This window comes from Eschrichtius robustus, chromosome 13, assembly GCF_028021215.1.
Source record: "Eschrichtius robustus isolate mEscRob2 chromosome 13, mEscRob2.pri, whole genome shotgun sequence".
NCBI lineage: Eukaryota > Metazoa > Chordata > Mammalia > Artiodactyla > Eschrichtiidae > Eschrichtius > Eschrichtius robustus.
This window is the reverse complement of record NC_090836.1, coordinates 65,131,711-65,152,421: the sequence shown is the minus strand read 5'-3', so window position 1 is coordinate 65,152,421 and position 20,711 is coordinate 65,131,711. Positions and strand designations below refer to the sequence as shown.

Below are 20,711 nucleotides of genomic sequence, written 5' to 3'. Positions count from 1 at the left end.
ACGGAGGGGTGTCTGTGCTTATGTGTCCCAATTCACGTACTTGCCCGAAATAAAGCCCAGCTCAACACTGGGATTTTTAATCATCCATAACTCCATATCCTAATTCAGGCTTTCTGGACTCTTTGTGTTTACAAATGAAGAAAATAGAGGTTCACTTTATTTCACATATTTTTCCCAGGCTCTATGACCTCTATTTAAGTCAAAGAGAATGCAAAAGAATCAACAGTCCCTGTGTCCGTACTGTTGAGTGGGTAATAAAACCAGATCCAGAAACCATTGAAAAATGACTGGAAATTTCTTTTGGAATTTTAACCACTAATCAGAGGTGAAATGGCCATTGTTTATGCTTTGCATTCTGATAATGAATTGTTAAATACAGTTGACCTCTGAACAAAGTGGGGGTTAAGGGAGCCAACCCCTCAGTGCAGTAGAAAATCCCAGCATAACTTCACAGCCAGCCCTCCATAGCTATGGTTCCATATCCAGATTCAAACAACCTTGGATACTGTAGTAACGTAGTGTGCATTTAGTGAAAAAAATCCACAAGTAAGTGGACACACACAGCTCAAATACACGTTGTTCGTGTCAACTGTAATCTCTATGTAGCTAAATCAGTATTTCTAAAATGCAAAGAAAAGGATCCAGGCCCAAATGGGAAGGGTTAAGATAAGAAGTTGCTCCAGTAGAAAATGGCATTGGGGCCAGAAGTTCTCCTTGCCCTCCTACCAAAGGGTCCCAGACCCGTGACTCCAGTGTTCCATGTAATAAAGAACTCTACCACTATACCACTATTAGAAAACTACTGGGATAATATGACTATTACAAAAAATGTTTACAAAAGGTTTTGATAGACATCAGTACCCATTCATGATTTAAGTGTAAGAAGAAAATTCTAAATAATAGAAATAGGAACAGAAGGAAGCCAAATAACTACAGCAGAGACTATCATATTAATGGTGAACAGAAGAATATATAGAATGATACCATTTATATAAAATTTAAAACAATGTAAACCATTGTTAAGCAATATTTATAAATAAAGATACAGTTAAAGTATAAAGCCATGAATGAAATAAGTCTCTTAAAAGTCAGGAATAAGATAAAGATGTCTGTCACCCATTCAATAAACCTTTACACCATACGCACTTAGCAGAAGACAAAAAATAAAATAACATAGTAAGAATAGAAAAGGTAGAAAAAGTATTTGCATATAATATTATTGATTATACGGAGAGTTTGAGAAAATTTATGTTTAAATTATTTAGAAGAAATAAACAAGTCTATCATTTACAATACACCAACAAAATATACACCTTTATAGCAGCAACAATAAAAATAGTGAAAGAAAATATAATTTTGAAACCAATTCCATTAGTAAGAGATACATAGGATATAATATCCTTATAGATAAAACTAGAAAAAAAATTAAGATCTTTATATAGAACGGTCTGATTTTAAATTGAAAGGCATAAAAATTATCTATATAAATGGAGAGATATAACATGTTCATGGGTAAGAGGACTGAATAGCTTAAAGATGACAGTTGTATTCTAATTATTCTGTAAGTTCAATGCAGTTCCAATCAAAATTTCAATGTATAACTTTTATGTAACTCAAAAGGATTATTAAATTCATATATAAGAACAAAGAGATAAGGCTAGCCAAGACAATTTTGAAAAATGCATGCTTTCATAAACATCAAGATTTACATAAAACAAAGATATTTAAGACATAAAGGTATTGGACAAAGTAAAAGATCAATAAATACTGGAATAAAATATATAGCTCAGAAATAGAAATACACATACCCACATAAAGACTATTCAATAAGTAATACAATGAGGAAAGAAGTGACAATTTTAAAAACTGATTCTGGGATAAGTGGTTATCCACATAGAAAAATATAAGACTAATAGAAAAAAATTTTTACATACTACAGAAAAAACGCTAATCTAATAAAAGAGATTGAAAAAATTGACCACAGCCATTTGTACAACAAAAAGTAAGCATATAACATAGAAAAGCCAGAGACTTGGAAAATCTATTTACAGTATACATATACATATGTGCATGTGTACATACTAAAAAGAGAACTCTTACCAAAAAACTACAAACAAAGAAGACACAAGACCCAGTAGAAAAAAGGAGCAAATCATATGAACAGGCAATGCCCACAATAGGAACCATGGATGGCCGATAAACACATGAGAAGTAGTAACTGGGGAAATACAAAGTTTTTAAAAACAAATCATGTCCCACACAATGGATTGTTAAAATTTTTTAAATGTTACCAACAGTAAATGTTGGAAAAGATAATACAAAAATTTTCATGAACTGCCAGTGGGTGTGTAACTGCTGTGTTGGTATAGGGCAAGCACTATAGTGAGTAATCTGGCAAAACTTAGTATAGTTAAATGTCAGCAGATCTTCAGTTGAATTCCTAGGGAGACATGTATACACTAAAGGACGTGTATGAGCATGTTCATTATAGCATCCTTGGCACTGATTTTTTAAAAATTAGAAATATTCTAAATATCCAAGTATCAGAAATCTTAAATAAGTGAATTGTGGCATATATTTATATTACATGGTTTATAGTTTTTAAAATGAATAATCTAAAGCTCCACATGTCTCATAGACAAATCTTGATAACATAGCCATGCATCAAGTAAGGAAGCTGAACAAAATAGAGTTTAATATCACTTATAATAAGTTTAAAAACATGTAAAGAAACACCAAATACCATTTAGAAATACACAGAAATATGGTAAAAGCATAAAAACATGTAAGAAATGAGAAATCTGAAATCGAGATAGCAGGTTTTTTCCTGGGGTGAGGATATAGAAATGAGATTGGGGAGGATTGCAAAGGAAGCTTTAATAATGATGCAGTAACCCATGTCTTCAAAAAATTTCTAAAGACAAATGTTGAAATGCGGCAAAACTAGATGTTGAGTACATAGAAGTGTTAATTCCGTGTATTCTCTATGCTTATTCACTGTGCTTTTCTTAACACTTACAGTAGTTCACAGTAAAAACAAGAAATGCTAAAAAAACAACAACAAAAGTGAGAATTTACAGAACACAAAAGTATTTATATTAGATAAATCAACCAACCAACCAACCAACCAACCAACCAACCAACCAACCAACCAACTTCGGAACTATAGCAAATGGTTTTCTGCAGGGCTAGAACCTCCCCATAGGTGGCACTTGACAATGTGCCAGGAGGAGAGAGCTCTTTTTGGTTGTTCCATTTAACTGGTGACACTGCTGGCATTTACTGGGCGGGAGGGGGAGCATGATAAATGTCTTGCAATGTGACTGGTACAATCCAGCACAAGAAAAAATTGTCCCTACATCTCCCACTGACAGACACAGTCACTATACCAAGTAGCCCTGGAACATGCCTGACTTGACCACTGTGTGAGTTCAAGACCCCCACCATGAGAAGATGACCTCCCCCTTGGGACTCTTCCTTTAGTAATGTTTTTTTTCCCCAGAGCCTCCCATGTGTCAGAGATTGTTCTAGGACCAGGAAGAGATTAGATGCTTAAGGCTCTGTCCTGCCCCCTCCCCCTAAGCTGAGTTCCCAGCTCATCCTCTCAGCTCCATCAAGTTAACCCCAGGACATCCTTATGCTCTACCTTACTCTGCTGTACACCATGAAACAGAGCCTTGGTGCTACTGGTTGCCCCATAAATGCCACCCACCCCCCACACACACACATAAATGTATCCCTTTTTAGGTATCACAGAGAACCTGGTAACCAGAAAGTCAACACAAATTTTGTGGGTTTTCAGAAAACTGCAACCCAATTTTGTAAGACAAAACAAATTTTTCTCTTGTATACCACGTATGCAGGAAAATTACTGAAAAAAAAAAAAAAGAAGAAAAACCTCCTTGCATCATGCTTCGCAAACTACGTTCTTGTAAAATTCCATCTTTCCCACTGGTGATACACAAGAGAAATAATAACAGCAGGGGAAAACATTATGTTCCCTGCAACATGGCTGCTCTGCTTCATTTCTGTAGAATGGAAATGGTACGTTATTTGCTTTATCAGATAAATTGGCTCTGCAGCCCACATTTAAAACAACATACATGGGTTTTCAGGAGGAAGTTTGGACTTGATTAGTTCAAGATAAAGGGATGCAAAGAGGGTTGAATATGATTCTGAGCCAATAACCGTATCTGTAATGGAGATGGAACAGTATAAAACATTCATATTCTTAGGTACTAATGATAAGTCGGAAAAAAGCTTGCATCTTTTAGCTAAATTTGTTTATTGCCTGAAAACTCAATGTAGTAATTCAAGTCCAAGTGACAGGAAATTACAGTTTCCTGGCTGACATCAATTCAATCTTCAGTAATAGTTCTGAAATGGAGTCTCTAAGCTCTGAAGAGAGAAGAAAAACACACACATACACAATATTTTCAATAACTTAGGTCACAACCCAGATGATATAGCACACATTATGTGGATAAAATTATGATGTGTGCTTCTAAACATGCAAGGCCTTATTATGTCATTTTAATCAAACTTTTCATTTGATCAGGTTCTCACATTTAGTCTGCACATGGACTTGGTTATTTAGAAAATACAGGCTCCCATAAGGGAGATTTGAAACACATGGCTGTTTCTTGTTACAAAAGCAAATAGACAATCATTTAATCAAGGTAATCATAAAAGTTATACTGAAAATTGCTGAGCTAAGAAAAGTTTCAAAAATCTTTTTCGTTTTCTTGCTGTGGAAAGATTGTCATCTACATAGATCCTCCCAAGCGTAAGGGAGCATTTTTCTTCTTTTCTACCCATGCTCATTCCCCCATACATACAATTAGTTCAAACTTTCCTGAAAGCAGACACTGCTGATTGTCACCCAATATCTGTTCTCTGTTTATCCTCAAGGTTTCACCTGTATATAGGTCCCCAAAATGAGAGACTACATTAACCAGTTTCCCTGGCGGCAAGGTCTCACCATTTCACGATGCTATGGCCAATAGAATACAAGCAGAAATGACAGTGCCACTTTCAAATAACTTCAAAAGGAAATTGCTTGTGTGGCAATTTTCTCTCTTCCCCCAATTCCCATGGGCTGGAATGTAGTGTTGTGCTGGTCAGAATACCATGTAACAAGGACACCACACTGGAATGTCAGAACAATGAGATGGAAGGAACCTGGGAACCTCGGGTGCTACCGGTCTGTGAAGAAAGAGGAAATATATGGAGAAAACCTAAATCCAACCCATAGCATGATGGCCAACTCGGTCAAGCCCAGCTTGACCCATTAACAAGAAAATAAATGCTTGCTGTTCTAAGCTACTGAATTTGGGGGGAAGAAAACAGGAGAGGTTAGCCAACATTATTGAACCAATATATAATACTGAAAAGAAAGAAGACAGGATGCTATATTAAAGAAAACAATTTGAACTTCATGAATTTGGAATTAGAAGTTTTAAAAACTTTTACGTGTAACTGTTCATGGTTTCAACTCAATTTCTTGATCTTCAAAACAGAAGGGTTAAATCCACAATCTCTAAGGATGCTTACAACTTTAATATTCTAAGATTTTGTACATTGTCTCCCAATTTCTGCCACTTTCTTAGCCAAGGACCTTTACTCGTTTGATCAGTGGATTGCAACCTACAGATACTCTGAGTAGAAGAACATTCCCCTTGTTAAGATATGTTCTTGGCCCTCCTTGATTTCAGATCATCCTAAGTCATGATTTGTCACCATTTTATAGCCCAAGTGGTCTACACTTTACTTTGTTATTATATCCCACCTTTGGACAGCAGTAATAGAGTTTATGATATTTAATAATATAAACTCTGTATGCATTAGAGAATCAGAAGTCTGGCCAGCATATAAAACTGTGGAAACTCTCTACTAGAGGAACTAGTGATATATTTTGAAGAGAGAACAAAGAAACACTAGTCCTCAATGAAGGTCATTCCCTTACATAATAAGATTTGTAAAAGGACAGGGAGAGGAGAACCCCTTTGGGGAAAGTTAGTAGTATTTTGTATCTAGTACAAAACCTGCTTTGGGCATATTTTTTTTTTCTTTCTTCAGCAGTGTATTTTTATGTATCACTATCCGTAGGCGTAGAAGAAACTAGGCTGTATGTTGACCATAGCATTTTCTCCTCCTGTGCACATAGGAAGACCACAATTCTCAGCCACAGCGTTGGGATTACATTGCTTAGGGGATTACATTCTCACCATTCTCACCAACAGCAAAAGCAGGATGTTACTTCTGGAACTAGACAGTGAAGTACATTGAGTGCAAGTCCCTAACACTCTTTCCCATCTGTGTAGCTAAAAGGGAAACAGTTTGAATCCCTGAGTTACGAGTGAAGGAGAGTCACCAAGGAGAGTGGTCCGGCCCACATCAGAAAATGACACAAGTGAGAAATCAACCTGTGTTGTGCGAAGCCGCTGACATTTGAAATTTCTTATTACCACAGTTACCCTCAGCCATATAGGAGGATCCCTGGGCCCTATGCCCCCGCAGCATCGCATGGCTCCTCTTCTTCTCTACTGGAATGTTGCTATCACACACTGAAAACCTTTTTCTTTTGTTCATCAATAAAATTTGGATGGGGCTTACCTGGTGGCGCAGTGGTTGAGAATCCGCCTGCCAATGCAGGGGACACGGGTTCGAGCCCCGGTCTGGGAGGATCCCACATGCCGCGGAGCAACTGGGCCCGTGAGCCACAACTACTGAGCATGCGCGTCTGGAGCCTGTGCTCCGCAACTAGAGGCCGCGATAGTGAGAGGCCCGCGCACCGCGATGAAGAGTGGCCCCCACTTGCCGCAACTAGAGAAAGCCCTCGCACAGAAACGAAGACCCAACACAGCCATAAATAAATAAATAAATAAATAAATAAAAATTAAAAAAAATAAAATTTGGATGAACTGATAAAGTGGAAATACAACAGCCCAAATTTTTTTTTAAGTTTCTAGTTCTGCTAGCACGTACAACTTGCCACTGCACAAGCGTACTCTTGGAGTGCTCAAGAAGAGTACTCAGGAAGATGTAAGGTATGCTTTATGCAGTTATTCAATTTCCAAATGGACTAGAGTTTTACAGAATCTTAATCTCATTACGGAAAAGTTTTCGATAGTTACTAATAAGTTTTAATATGCTCATACATGTTAGGTATCAAGAAATAAAACTGAAATGCAAAGATACACTCTTTTCTGTTTAAACATTCACAATGAGTATAAATATCTTGAGAAATAGGAAATATAGTCAAATGAGATATATCCACTCCAGTACCCCTCTAAGACAATGTTACTTAGGGACAGTAGAGCCTATCTTATTTTTACTCTTCAGGAGTAAGTTATCTTAGCATGCAGTTTAATAAATGATTGTGAAAATATGATAGGAAACAGAAAGGAAGAGAGGGAGGGAGGAAGGAAGCCTGTATTAGCCAACCAAAGACATTTAATAGTCAATTATTTTGTGAAGGATTATTCTACATTTGTCTTTCTGAAAATCTAGCTCTGTACATAATGTAAAGATATTTAACAAAAAAAGACTGTTTAATAATAGGGAAATACAGTATTTTAAAATATCTAAATCACCAATAATCCATCCACACTAATAATTTACATTCAGAAATCAGAATTACATTGGATTTAATTTCCCTTTAATATTAGTTTTGAAAGGAATCTCAGAGCAAATCAATAGTATAAATAGTACTTCAACAAGTACTAGATGCTTCAAAGCACTTCAGCTCCATGTAATTTGTTTACAAGTGATAAATGTGTTAATTACAAATGGCTCTTACTATTCATAAACGAATTCAGGTATTCCTTCATTCAGTGCATATGCACTGAGCACTTTATAAGAGCACGATAAAATGACATTTTCTCAAATGTATTCTAGAAAACAGACTTTTGAAAATGGCAAGCTAATCCTGATCCCAATTATCTACTTCAGTAAAATTTTGGCAAAATTATTGTATTTAAATTTTTGTACCATAACTTCAAATGAAAAAGGACCATGGGAAGGGGTTCATGAAGAATGATAGAACTTCAGCTTAGATCAGGGCTTATGACAGCCTACCTGACCAGAAATTTAAGCATCAGAGAGTGTATGTTAGGCATGTGGGCTATCAGGAGGGGTGTTATAGTTTTATTTTCTTGCTTTTGTCTGTTTTAATTGTTATTAGGCAAAATATGCATTCTCAATTTCCAACCTGTCTGGACACTTGCTATTATCTTAAAACTAGTCACTTCACACATTCAAAATAATGACCTAATCCTTAAATATGATTAATGCATTTGATATTGATGTTGTAACTGAGAAAGGTAGAGAAGAGGAAAAAGTTTCCAAACAGAGGGACTGGGGCAGAGGAAACAGTGTAGGAATGTTTGGAGAGCAAGAGTGGACCATATTGATTTTTTATTAGATTTAGAGCCATTCATGAAGAATGAAGGCATCACTTTCCTTGTTAAATGGTACAGCTTTAATCTTGACAGTCAACTTACAGAGAGCAACTAGCATAATACAATTTTTAAATTAAAAAAAAAGTAAATAAAGAACAACCAAAAAACAGGTGACCTTGGTGCTATTCTCTGGAGGAAGGTACTGGTTCCAATGGATAGCATGGCCTTAAATTGCAAACAGGAAACACTATATAAACATCTGCCTACTTCTGTTTAAAATATGAATATGTATTCTATTTACATAAATGAATTCAGCAACATTAAGTCACATGACAGACTACTAGTTTAGTTTAACCAAAACAATGGCTATATATGTAGTTTAAGGTACTACTTACATTTTCTTTTGATGTCCTTACATAAAAGCAATTTCTTACTCAATTTGTTCAGCAATAGTACAGAAAAACGTTTTAGCATCTCAATAAAGATAATTCCTTGTATGCTTACAAGGACTAGTTATTATTCTTCTAGGACCTGAAAACATATAGTGAGCCCAAATAAAGGAACATGAATCCTATCTGATTTAAACTCTGTTTCAATGGTAATCCTATAGAAGAATGTGTACTGTTGAAGTGGGAGGTGTGTTATTTTTGTTTTGTTTTGTTTTTGAAGGGGAGAGAATAATCTTTAATCATATTTAGCAATTAAGTTTGGGTCTTTGAAATGATTCAAGGTTTGCCAAATATTTCTCTACACACAGCATCCATCAGATACTTTTCAAAACAAATGAAATAGAGGAATATTTTCATATGAAAAAAGTACATTACTTAACTTCTGAAATATCTGGATGAAATCAATTATTGACAATCATACTAAATCCTAAAGCCCCCAAATCTCTAGTTAAAATACTGTACAAATGAATGTACAACTTGATTCAAATACATACTTTCGAACATGAAAATTATTTTTTCCTTTTGAGTATGGCATGTCATTCCATAAATGGAATAAGGTGTACAGAACCCACAATTTCTCTGATGAACATTAAAGAATCAGCTTTAATGTTTCTTTTCACTCTTTGCTTACATTAATATGATGGACATTTATTCACAATTCATACAAAAAGAACAGATGAACACTTTTTATAGATAGTGTTATTCATCCTGATACTCTTCTTTCAAAGGAACTACAGATTATAACAATAGCTTACACATGTAGCATTTTCTATAAGCCATGCTCTGCGCTAAGTACCATCTCATTACCTCCTCACCAAAAATCTGTGAATTTGGGACTTCCATTCTCTCCACTTTACAGACAAGGAAACTGAGACATACGAAGGTGAAACAACCTACCAAAGGTCATATAGGTAGTAAATGGTGGAAGGAGGCAGCTTGATTCTGAGTTAAAAGTGTGCCTTGAACCACTTTACTCTCCTTCCTGGAACAGTGGGTTTTCAGGAAATATTTGTTGGATGAGTGAAAGGAATGCAGTAATAATACCTACATCATAAATAAAGTGAATAACTGATTTTTGAAATGAATTAACCACTTCTGTATATTATAATTTTCAAGGTATCTTCCTATCTCTTATCTCATTAGAAAACCCTTTTAAACAACAAATCACTGTACAATAACAAACAACATAATAGCAGCAAATAGTTATGATTTAAGTCAGTTGTATCCATCTGGTCTTCAGATTCCTCCTCAGTAAAATAAGAAATCTAAAGGCCATCTAAATTTCTACGAATCTCTAACTCGACATGGTTTGTTCATGGCTACCCAGGAAAAGGGCATGTTTTTAACTGCAAACCCAAATTTTCCTATGCAAATCTCTTTGCCACACATCTCCTCAAGACTTGCTTCCTTAAAGTCCTGAGCTGTTCCACTCCAGCTAATGCTCTTTTGTTCTCTATCCTTTTCCTCCCGTCTATGTACCCCGTCTAGGTAAGAGACTCACCTCTTTTTCTTAAACACTTAATTTCCCATGCCAACATTTCTTTAATATTACATTTCCTTAGTGGCAGATTAATCAGATAAACTCAGAAGACATGACTCCCAAGGAACAAGCTGCCCTTCTCTTTTATAAAAATTTTTCAAAGTGTCACTAAACATATATGGGCCCCCTTAAAAATGGTCTGACAGGGAAGGGCTTAGTGGAATTATTTCATAAGGAAAAGCTGTCTCTTCTCCACAATTTATGTATTCAGTTATTTACATCAGTGTGGATAGCTGCTTTATTCTATGAGTTATAATTCATTACTCTCATCAATTATTTTCTTGTTCAATTTGTTTCGGATTTGATCACTAGAAGCTCCTTCAAACTGGCACTTAACATCCTTTCAACACCCCTCATCACTTTTTATCATGATAAAATATAAATAACATAAAATTTACCATCCAAACTATTTTTAAGTGTACCATTCAGTGGTATTAAATACACTGACTTTTCTGTGTAACACCATAACCACTCATTCCTATAACTCTTTTCATCTTGTAAAACTGAAACTCTATATGTATTAAACAATAACTCCCCAAACTCCCCTGCCCCCAGCCCCTGGCAACCACCATTGTACTTCCTGTCTTTATGACTCTAATTACTCTAAGTACCTCATATAAGTGGAATCATATAGCGTTTGCCTTTTTGTGACTGGTTTATTTCACTTAGTATAATGTCCTCAAGGTTCATTCGTGTTTTAGCATATTGCAGACTTTTCTTCCTTTCAAAGGCTGAATAGTATTCCATTGTAAGTATATACCACATTTTGTTTATCCATTCATCTGTCAATGGACACGTGGGTTGGTTTCACGTTTTAGCAATTGTGAATAATGCTGCTATGAACATGAGTGTACAGATATCTCTTTGAGACCCTGCTTTCAATTATTTTGGTCATATACCCAGAAGTAAAATTGCAGAATCATATGGTAATTCCATTTTTAATTTTTTGAGAAACATTCAAAATGTTTTTCACAGAAGCTGTAACAGTTTATATTCCCACCAAGAATGCACAAGAGTTCAAATTTTTCAACATCCTTGCCAACATTAGTTGTTTTCTGGTTTGTTTGTTTTTTAATAGTAACCATTATAATGAGTGTGAAGTGGTATCTCACTGCACTGTGGTTTTAATTTGCATTTCCCTAATGATCAGTGGTTTGAGCTTCTTTTCATGTGCTTACGGGCCACTCATATATTTTCTCTGGAGAAATATCTATTTAAACATTAAATTAACATTAAATTAAATTTAAATTAAACATTAAATATCTTCGCCCATTTTAAAAATCTGGTTGTTTTGTTGTTGTTAAGTTTTAGGAATTATTTATATATCCTAGATATTAATCCTTTACAGGATAAATGATTTGCAAATATTTTCTCTCATTTAGTTGGTTTAATTTTTACCCTGTTTATAATGTCTTTTGATGAAAAATTTTACAAAATTTTTCATGAAGTCTAATTTGTCTATTTTTTACTTTAGTTACCTTTGCCTTTGATGTCATATCCAAAAAATCATTGCCAAATCCAATGTCATGAAGGTGTGTCCTATGTTTTTTTCTAAGGGTTTTATTGTTTTGGGTCTTACGTTTAGATCCTTTTCCATTTTGAGTTAATTTTTGTATATGGTGTTAAGTATAGGTCCAATTTCATTCTTTTGCATGTGGATATCCAGCTTTCCCAGCACCATTTCTGAAAAAGACTGTCCTTTCCCCATTGAATGGTCTTGCCACCTTTTCACAAATCATCTGACCATATATATGAGGATTTATTTCTAGGCTCTCTATTCCTAGTCCATTGGTCCATATATCTGTCTTTATGCCAATACCACACTATTTTGATTACTGTAGCTTTATAGTACGTTTTGAAATCAGGAAGTGAGAATCCTACAGTTTTGTTCTTTTTAAAGATTGTTTTGGCTATTTGGGGTCCCTTGAGATTGCATATGAAATTCAGGATGGGTTTTTCTATTTATGCAAAAATATCACTGGGATTTTGATAGGGATTGCATTGAAACTATAGATTGCTTTTGGTAGTAGTATAGACATTTTAACAATATTGAGTCTTACAATCCATGAACATGGTATATGTTTTCATTTATTTATGTCCTCTTTAATTTTTCACAATGATTTGTAGTTTTCATTGTACAAGATCTTCATCAGCATGGTTAATCCCTAAGTATTTTACTCTTAATTCCTAAGTATTTTATTCTTTTTGATAATGTTGCAAATGTAATTGTTACGTGATTTCCTTTTCAGATTGTTCATTGTACATAAATATAAGTACAAATAATTTTTGTGTGTTGATTTTGTATCCTGCTACTTTGCTGAAATCTTTTATTAGTTCTAACAGGTGGTTTTTGTGGAATCCTTAGGGCTTTTTACATATAAGATCATATCATCTGCAAACAGATAATTTCACTTCTTTTCCAGTTTGGATACCTTCTCTTTCTTTTTCCTACCTAATTGCTCTGGCTCAATCTTCCAGTACTATACTGAATAGAGGTTGTGAAAGTGGGAATCCTAGTTCATTCCTGATCTTAGAGGAAAAGCTTTCAGTAGTCTTTCACCATTGAGTATGATGTTTATTGTGGGTTGTTAATATATGACTTTTATTACACTTATGTAGTTTCCTTCTATTCCTAGTTTGTTGCGTACTTATATCATGAAAGGGTTTTGAATTTTTCAATGCTTTCTATGCATCAATTGAGATGATCATGTGAATTTTGTCCTTCATTCCATTGATGTGGTGTATTATATTGATGGATTTTCCTATGTTGAAGCATCCTTGCACTCCAGGAATAAATCCCATGTTATGGTGTATAATCCATCTAACATGCTACCGAATTCTGTTTGCTAGGTTTGAGGATTCTTTGTATTAATGCTCATAAGGGATACTGGTCTATAGTTTTCTTGTATTGTCTTTGTCTGGCTTTGGTATCAGGGTAATGTGGCCTCTTTGAATGAGTCCAGAAGTATAAACTCCTATTCAATTTTTTGGAAAAGTTTGAGAAGGATTAACTCTTCTTTAAATGTTTAGTAGAATTCTCCAGTGAAGCCATCAGGTCAGGTCCCTGGCTTTTTTGTGTGTCAGGAGATTTTTGATTACTTATCCAATCTGCTTTCTAGTTATAGGTCTATTCATATTTGCTATTTCTTTATGAATTAGTCTTGGTAAATTTTGTGTTTCTACTTATTTGTCCATTTCATCTACGTTATCCAATTTGTTGATATACGATTCTTCATAGCTCTGATTCTAACCAAAACCATTAGTTCATTCTAGCCTTCTCTTCTCCCTTTTCTATTTGTAACTTCTTTCTCTGACAGTGAGAAATCTGGCTCTCATTATCCACAATATATATATTTTTTTCAGTTCCAATATACACATGAAGTAGTTCAGAATTGCTAACCCAAACCCCTCTGAGAAATGTATTTATTAACTGGAGCACAGTATTTGTATAACATTCTTTGTCTCTAACCTTACAGTACACAGCCAAATACTGTTTTCCAAATTTACTTAGTTAAATCTCTTTCCCCATCTCCTGCATTGTGGTTATGGCACTCATCCGTAATAGAGTTATGTTCATTTGCCACTTTCTAAATTCCATTTTGGGTTCTCCCCACATCCTGGTTGATTAAAATTGTTTATTTGGAGAGGGGGAGTATGTGAAAGATAACCATGTTTATAAGAATCAAAGCTACACAAAACGGGTATTAAGAAAAGTGTCACTCTCATGTCAACCATCTTCTCACTCACCCCCTGTAGGTAACAATCTCAGTAGTTTCTGGCTTATCCTTACTACATTTCTTTTGGGAAAATGAGCAGACACACTCTATTTTCTTATATTTACTATTTCTGATATAAAGTGTAGCACAATACAGACAGTCTTTAGCACTTTGCTCTTTTACGTTTTAACTGTTGCATAGTATTCCACTCAACAAATATACAATAGCTTATTCAGCCATTCTTGTGGGGGGGGTGGGGGCATTTGGGTTGTTTCCAGTATTCTGCAATTCTAATTGAAGCTGCAATTAATAAACTTGTATAGATATTTCCAGAGTACTGTAGTTACAGGGGAGATTCCTAAAAGTGCAGTTGCTGGTCAAAAGGTAGTAGTACTATCCAATTCCCATTCACAAGGATTGTACCAGCTTGCATTCCTACTAGCAATGTTTGAGAGCACCTGTTTCCTCACAGCCTCATCAGTGGGATGTGTCATCATACTTTTAATTTTCACTAACCTGAGAGTTGAAAAATGGCATCTCAGTATTATTTTTACTTGCATTTATCTAATTACGGGTGAAATTGAACTTTTTTTTTTTTGATGTTCGAGTGCCATTTTTGTATCTTTACTTGCAAGCTTGAATTGTTAGTTCATAACTTCTCCGATTTTTTTGGTGTTTTAGTCTTTTATTTCTCAGCCTCTCAGAATTCTTTGTATATGAAGGATGTACTAAGGCCTTTGTTTGTGGCATATCTTGCAAATATTTACTGCCAGTTCATAAGTTGTCTTTGCTTTGCTTATGGAGTTTTATCCCATGAGGTGTGTGTGTGTGTGTGCGCATGTATGTGTGGTCAAAATTACCAACTTTTTTCTTTTATTGACTTTAGATTTTGAGTCATAAGTAGGTATGACTTCCCTTACACCAGGGTAAAAGAGGAAATCACCCATGTTTTCTTTTAGTGTGTGTATGGTAACAATTCTTTTTTTTTTACACAAATATATTTCTACTAATTAAATTAGTCAAATGATATTAACTTAAAAACAACAAAAGAGGAAATTTTTCGTTTCTTTAAATAGAAACAGTCTGTTTATGTTAAAAAGGAAAATCAAAAGTATCTATTTTAATTACTGCTTAATCTTTAATAGTTTCATCCTGTATTTTCTATTTTGTTTGGAAGTCATCATTAAATAAGCCAGGACTTGCAGGAATACTTGAGATGAAAGCACAGAAGAAATTTCAGGGAAGTTTCCCCCAGATCCTTCACATGCTCTGCAACCTAGGCTCCAGATCCAAAAGGAAAATAAACAGCATTCGTAGGTTTTCCTAATCAAAATGAGCATCTTTTACTGTTCTGGGTATACAAACGCTACTTGCTCTCATAGCTGACATATAAGAAACAAAATTTTTGTTTCGTATAATTCAGTTCTTGTCTACAAGGAGCTCACAATTGAGTAAATACGCTAAAATATAGACAAATACAAGGTAATGATTGGTAACTGTCAGAATAAAAGGATGGAGAGTAAATTGCAATAAGCAGGAGACTATGATCAGAGCTAGGTTTGTTTCCTACCCTCCTGTGACATCAGACTCAGTGGCCTCATCAGTAAAAAAGGGAAAATAAAAACACCCTTCATATCCAGAAGATTAAACAGTATAATGTATATGAAAGCACTTACCCTCAGGAATTGTCACAAATATGCAAAAAGCTCAAAATATATTATTTAAATGAATCAGATACAGACAACATTTGCTATTCAGGTCAGAGAAAAAAGACTATAAAAGATATGCCATAAATAGCATATCTGCAAAAATGCACAGTTATTTGTACCAAATACAGTACGGAATATTTTCCTGCTCTCACTATAATTACAGCAAATTGAGTATGTTTAAACTTTCTCTATAAATTATCTTCCCCATTTATGTGATTTTTATTGGAGCATACCAGAACATTTATTTGCATACCAGAACAAACTAAACTAAATAAATCCTTTACATTTAAAGGTATAAAAGATATATTTCCCAGTAAAGCAATTTAGCTTGTATTTCCCTAACAGGAAATACTTCCGTCTAGTATAACATCACAATGTACACATGTATGTAAATACACACACATGCACACATGTACACACATGGAATCTGAATTATATATGGACAATTAATATATGTTAATAAATATAATTACAATATATTTTATATATTTATTTATTTAAGCATGCTTTAACATATGTTTGAGGATGGAAAATACCTGGATATCACAAAGGGCAATTTGTTATGTAGACTACACAAACTTTTTAATGTAATGTTGTTTCCTGAAGTACTACTAGAAGATATGACTGAAAACAAAAATGAACTCATGCAATATAACTTAAGAATCATATCCCTGCACTGTGAAAGCTTGGCAAATCCTGAAATTTACTTTCAATGTACAATAGTGAACTCTGAAGTTACACATGGTGTTAAAATTAAACGGCAGAGTACCTCTGTTTTTGAGGAATGGTTTCAAAGTTATCAATGTCCGGGTTCAAATTTAGGCTATATTGAGATGTACAATTTAGGCTACATTTATATTTGCATAGAAAATGATGTACTTTCCATAACTCATTATCTATTTTAGCCTCACACAAGGTTCAGAGAGAAAGTATGTGTCTTGGAATACCAGTTTCAAATATTAAGGAAAATTCTACTGCAAAAATGAGAAAATGAAAACAAAACAATTTTTTTAAAGAACATAATGATTTAAATAATTTAGGCCCTTATCACTTTTACTTTATATGGTTTCCCTTCTTTCTTATCCTCTTAAAGGATATGTTTTCATCTGTTCATTCAGTACGTATCTATTAGCGATAAAACATAGGCTAAGAGTCGTGTTAAACTTTGGGAATATAAAGATGAATAATATTCAGCTTCTACTCTCAAGAAACTCACGACCTAGTGAGGTGACCGTCCTTGTTGTTATTCCTCATGTAGCCCTCATGTCAACTTTTTAAGATGTTTCCCAGTCACTTTCAGGAATGTGGTCCTTCTCCCCCTGCCAATTACAGCAGGTGATAAATGATATTCCTCAGGCCCAGTGACTATCAGAACCAGTAGCTCGGACTCATCTAAGGCATTGGTTGATGCCTCTGCAAGAGACCACTGGTGTTCCACAAACACCAGTGTATCACCCTCTTCTTTTAGTAGCAGAAATACCAAATTAAAGTTTTCAAATTAAATAGTTAAACAACTGCCTACCTAGCTAGAGAGACTAGTGTGATCGTATGACTCATTTCTGGCTAATGGAACCTAGGCAGAACTGATGTGTGCTACTGCTCTTAGAAGAAATGGATATATGCTCACCTGACCTCTCCTCTTCCCATGACCTGAAGTATACATACTCTGGCAAGAGCCAGAGCAGCCATCTTGGACCATGACATGAAAGCTGCATATTGAGAAGAACATAACAGTAAGATTGAATGAGCCCGAGTCCCTGGATGGCTGTCTGAGAAGTAACACACTAGCCCTAGTCTACCCTTGGAGTGCCATTAAGGATAAAATATACATGTGAACATACACACACACACACACGCACACACATGCACACACTCCAAAAACTTCTCTTATTAAAGCTACATTATGAGGGGTGGTGAGAATTACTTGTAACAGCAACTTGGACTATACCTTAACTGATCCCCGTCCTTACTCCATGGGACATCTCTCTAAGAGTATCCCTATGACTGTCCTCTTCAGGATTTGGGTCTACACTATTCCCCCCAGTCTCTGCTTCCAGAAAGTTGAACCATACTCCTCTTCCCCAGTTTTGCTTAGATAAATGTGTTGGCATGACTTAGCTTAGAATCCTGATTTGGCCTTACACTCTGTCTCACTATTCCGGATCACGCATGGACCACATGGGCTGGCTGTGTCCTGGAAGCACTCAGCAATGTCCCAGCCTGAATATGGCTGTGAAGCTCTTACATATTTCATCAAAGAAAGAAGTTTGTCTCATTTTCTAGGTTCTTATGATCACACATATTTGCCCTAATTCTCCTTTCACCGAAGCTCTTTCCTGAGAACACATTTAAATTACAACCACAGAAGAGAATCGCTGCACTAAGAGAAATGAGATGGACCCTTGGCAGTCTCATGTTTAATATTTGTAGTTCCATCACTTGATTTTCAACTCTTTCCAGCAACTTACGGGGCCGTGGCATTTAGTGATCTGTTCATTTTTACGTTAACTTAGTCATCATTGTTTTAGAACTGCACGTTCTAGGACAGAGGGGATAGTGAGAGGTAGAAGGAGGTAAAGAGGGTGGGGGGGGTGCTTAAAGCAGAAGGGATGAAAGGAAGAGAAAGAAGAGAGGAAGAAAAATAAAGGGAGAAGAGAAAAGAGAGCAGGGAGGGGAGAAAGGGTGATGAGACAGAGGAGAAGACAGAGAAGGGGAGGGATGAGAGCTCTCAGTTCAAGGCTCTTTGTAGCTCTGAGATCTAGAAAATCAATCTAACAAGACGTAGAAGATGTTTTAAGAGGCTAGGTTAACCGTGAAATAAATCTGCACTTCTGCTGTCATAGCCAGAAGAGGGAATTAACTCAAATACTCCACAAATCCTGACCTTTCCAAAGAAACTCAAAGCAATTTTAAGAAACAAGTTGTATACCTTCCTCATCTCAGAAAAGACCTTCTCCCAGTACCCGGTCTGAGCAAACTGAAAAGAAGTGACTCTAAGCAAATTCCTCAGTAAGTAAGAGTGCCCAATTTCCTATAAAAGCAATGTTTTCTATATCTATTTCTATAAAAGCAATGTTTTATTGATCCAGATACCAGAAAATAAAGGAGTTCTCTTGCCAAGTTGGAGGAATAGAGGCCTTTATACCTTTAACATTCTGGCTTGCAAACTAACCTTTAATTTAGAAAGAAATACTTTTCCCTTTGTTAAAGGAAAATCAAATTCAGAAAGGAAGAATATTAAGAGGGAATTGGGTCTGAGAAATCAAACTCATAAAAATCAAATAGAGAATTCAGAAGAGATATTTTAGAATTTGACTTTGATTAAAAATCAATCCCTCTGAAATAACCGGATTCCTTATCGCCAAGGAGTAATTCAACCAAACATTTAGTTTAAGCAAGCTACCAAATTAATGTGGGGAGTGGTCTAGGTCTGTTGACCTTTAGAGCTGAATCAAAGACTGCCTTGCTTTGGTTTGGCAATATTTTTCAAAAAAAATTATTGTTACTTTTACATGGGTCCAGGAATCAGTGGAAATTTTCAACAGAAATTTATTATACAACAACTGAAAATTCAAAGCACATAATAATTTTACCAATTTCTCACAGAGTTTGAGTTGGAGAATTAAAATACAAGTAGACAAAACATTTATACTATGAAGTGATATTTGGAGGAAATATTAAAACTTTTACTAAATGTTTAGATATCTTCTGATATTAGAAAAACACTTGTGGAATTACAGCAAAAGACAATATAAAATGATAGAATATAAAAATACTAAAACTAAAAATCACTTACTCCTTAGTTGTAGTCAACCAAGCACAGGTTTTTAAAATAGCCATTAATGAAAAAATCATGAATCATAAATTATGTTTATGCAGTGATATCATTTAATACTTCCATCTACAAAACCAAGCCAGCAACTAACCTGAGAGTATGATTCATAATAAATCTAAATTTTAAAATATAAAGCTTTTTAAAACCCAGGTTAGGCTTTAAAATATTTTGCTAATATGTAAAATATTTTATGTGCCTGCCTTAAACTGTGAACAAACTTTGGTTACTGACCTTGTAAAAAATATACACAAATCTGTTTGCTCCAAAATCCTACAATACAACTCACTCATGCTTTTGCAGTGTAGACTGTTTGCTCAGCATCATATTTCCCTTTTCTCTGTGTCTTGCCCCCAAAGCTCAGTGCCCAGAACTGCTTCGCAAGCACTACATCAAAATTTGTTACCATTGCAATGTAGGAAGGATAAAATAACACTCAAATGTTAATAAGGAATATATAAGGAATGAATGTTTAACATAAATAGGCATGAAGAGAATGCATGTTATCTGAAATGGTATACTTTTGGTGCTAAGGTCTTTGCATTTGCCTAGTATACTGAAAAAATTTTCAAGAATGACTACCCAAGCAAAGGAAGGCTAGTCCTAGGGACCTGGGTTGTACTGAGGAAAGGCTTTTAGAAATAAGCAGCCATTTGCTTCATGAATCGAAATGAATTTCCCATAATCAATGAGATTATTTTCCATACCAGGGCCTAAACTTTCCTCTGGTGTTCTGAAAATCAACGTAGGCAAGGGCCAACTGTACCAAGAATGCTTCTCACATACTTTTAAGGGATAACACCATTCATGCAAAGTTAAAATCATGTGAATTTCTGCTAAGGACCTAATTTAAACATACTTTTAAAGTAAATAAGAGAACTATAATTAAATCTCTTTAAAGGAATTATCTTTCTAGAAAACTTACCTAACACCTGTAGGATCCCTTGAATCATGTTAACTAAGGATCTGTCCTGGAAATTCTATTTTTAAGAAATTTTTTTTTATTGCTTGGGGTATGGAAAAAGAACTTGTACGTCTGAAACTGACACACTTGGGCTTGGGG

General features: G+C 35.0%; 1 protein-coding gene across 10 annotated transcripts in view; it reads right to left on the bottom strand.

Annotated features, from left to right (window-relative positions):
- Nucleotides 1–20,711, bottom strand: part of NAV3 (neuron navigator 3) — an 850,488-nt gene that overhangs the window by 603,911 nt on the left and 225,866 nt on the right. The gene's annotated exons all lie outside the window — the stretch shown is intronic.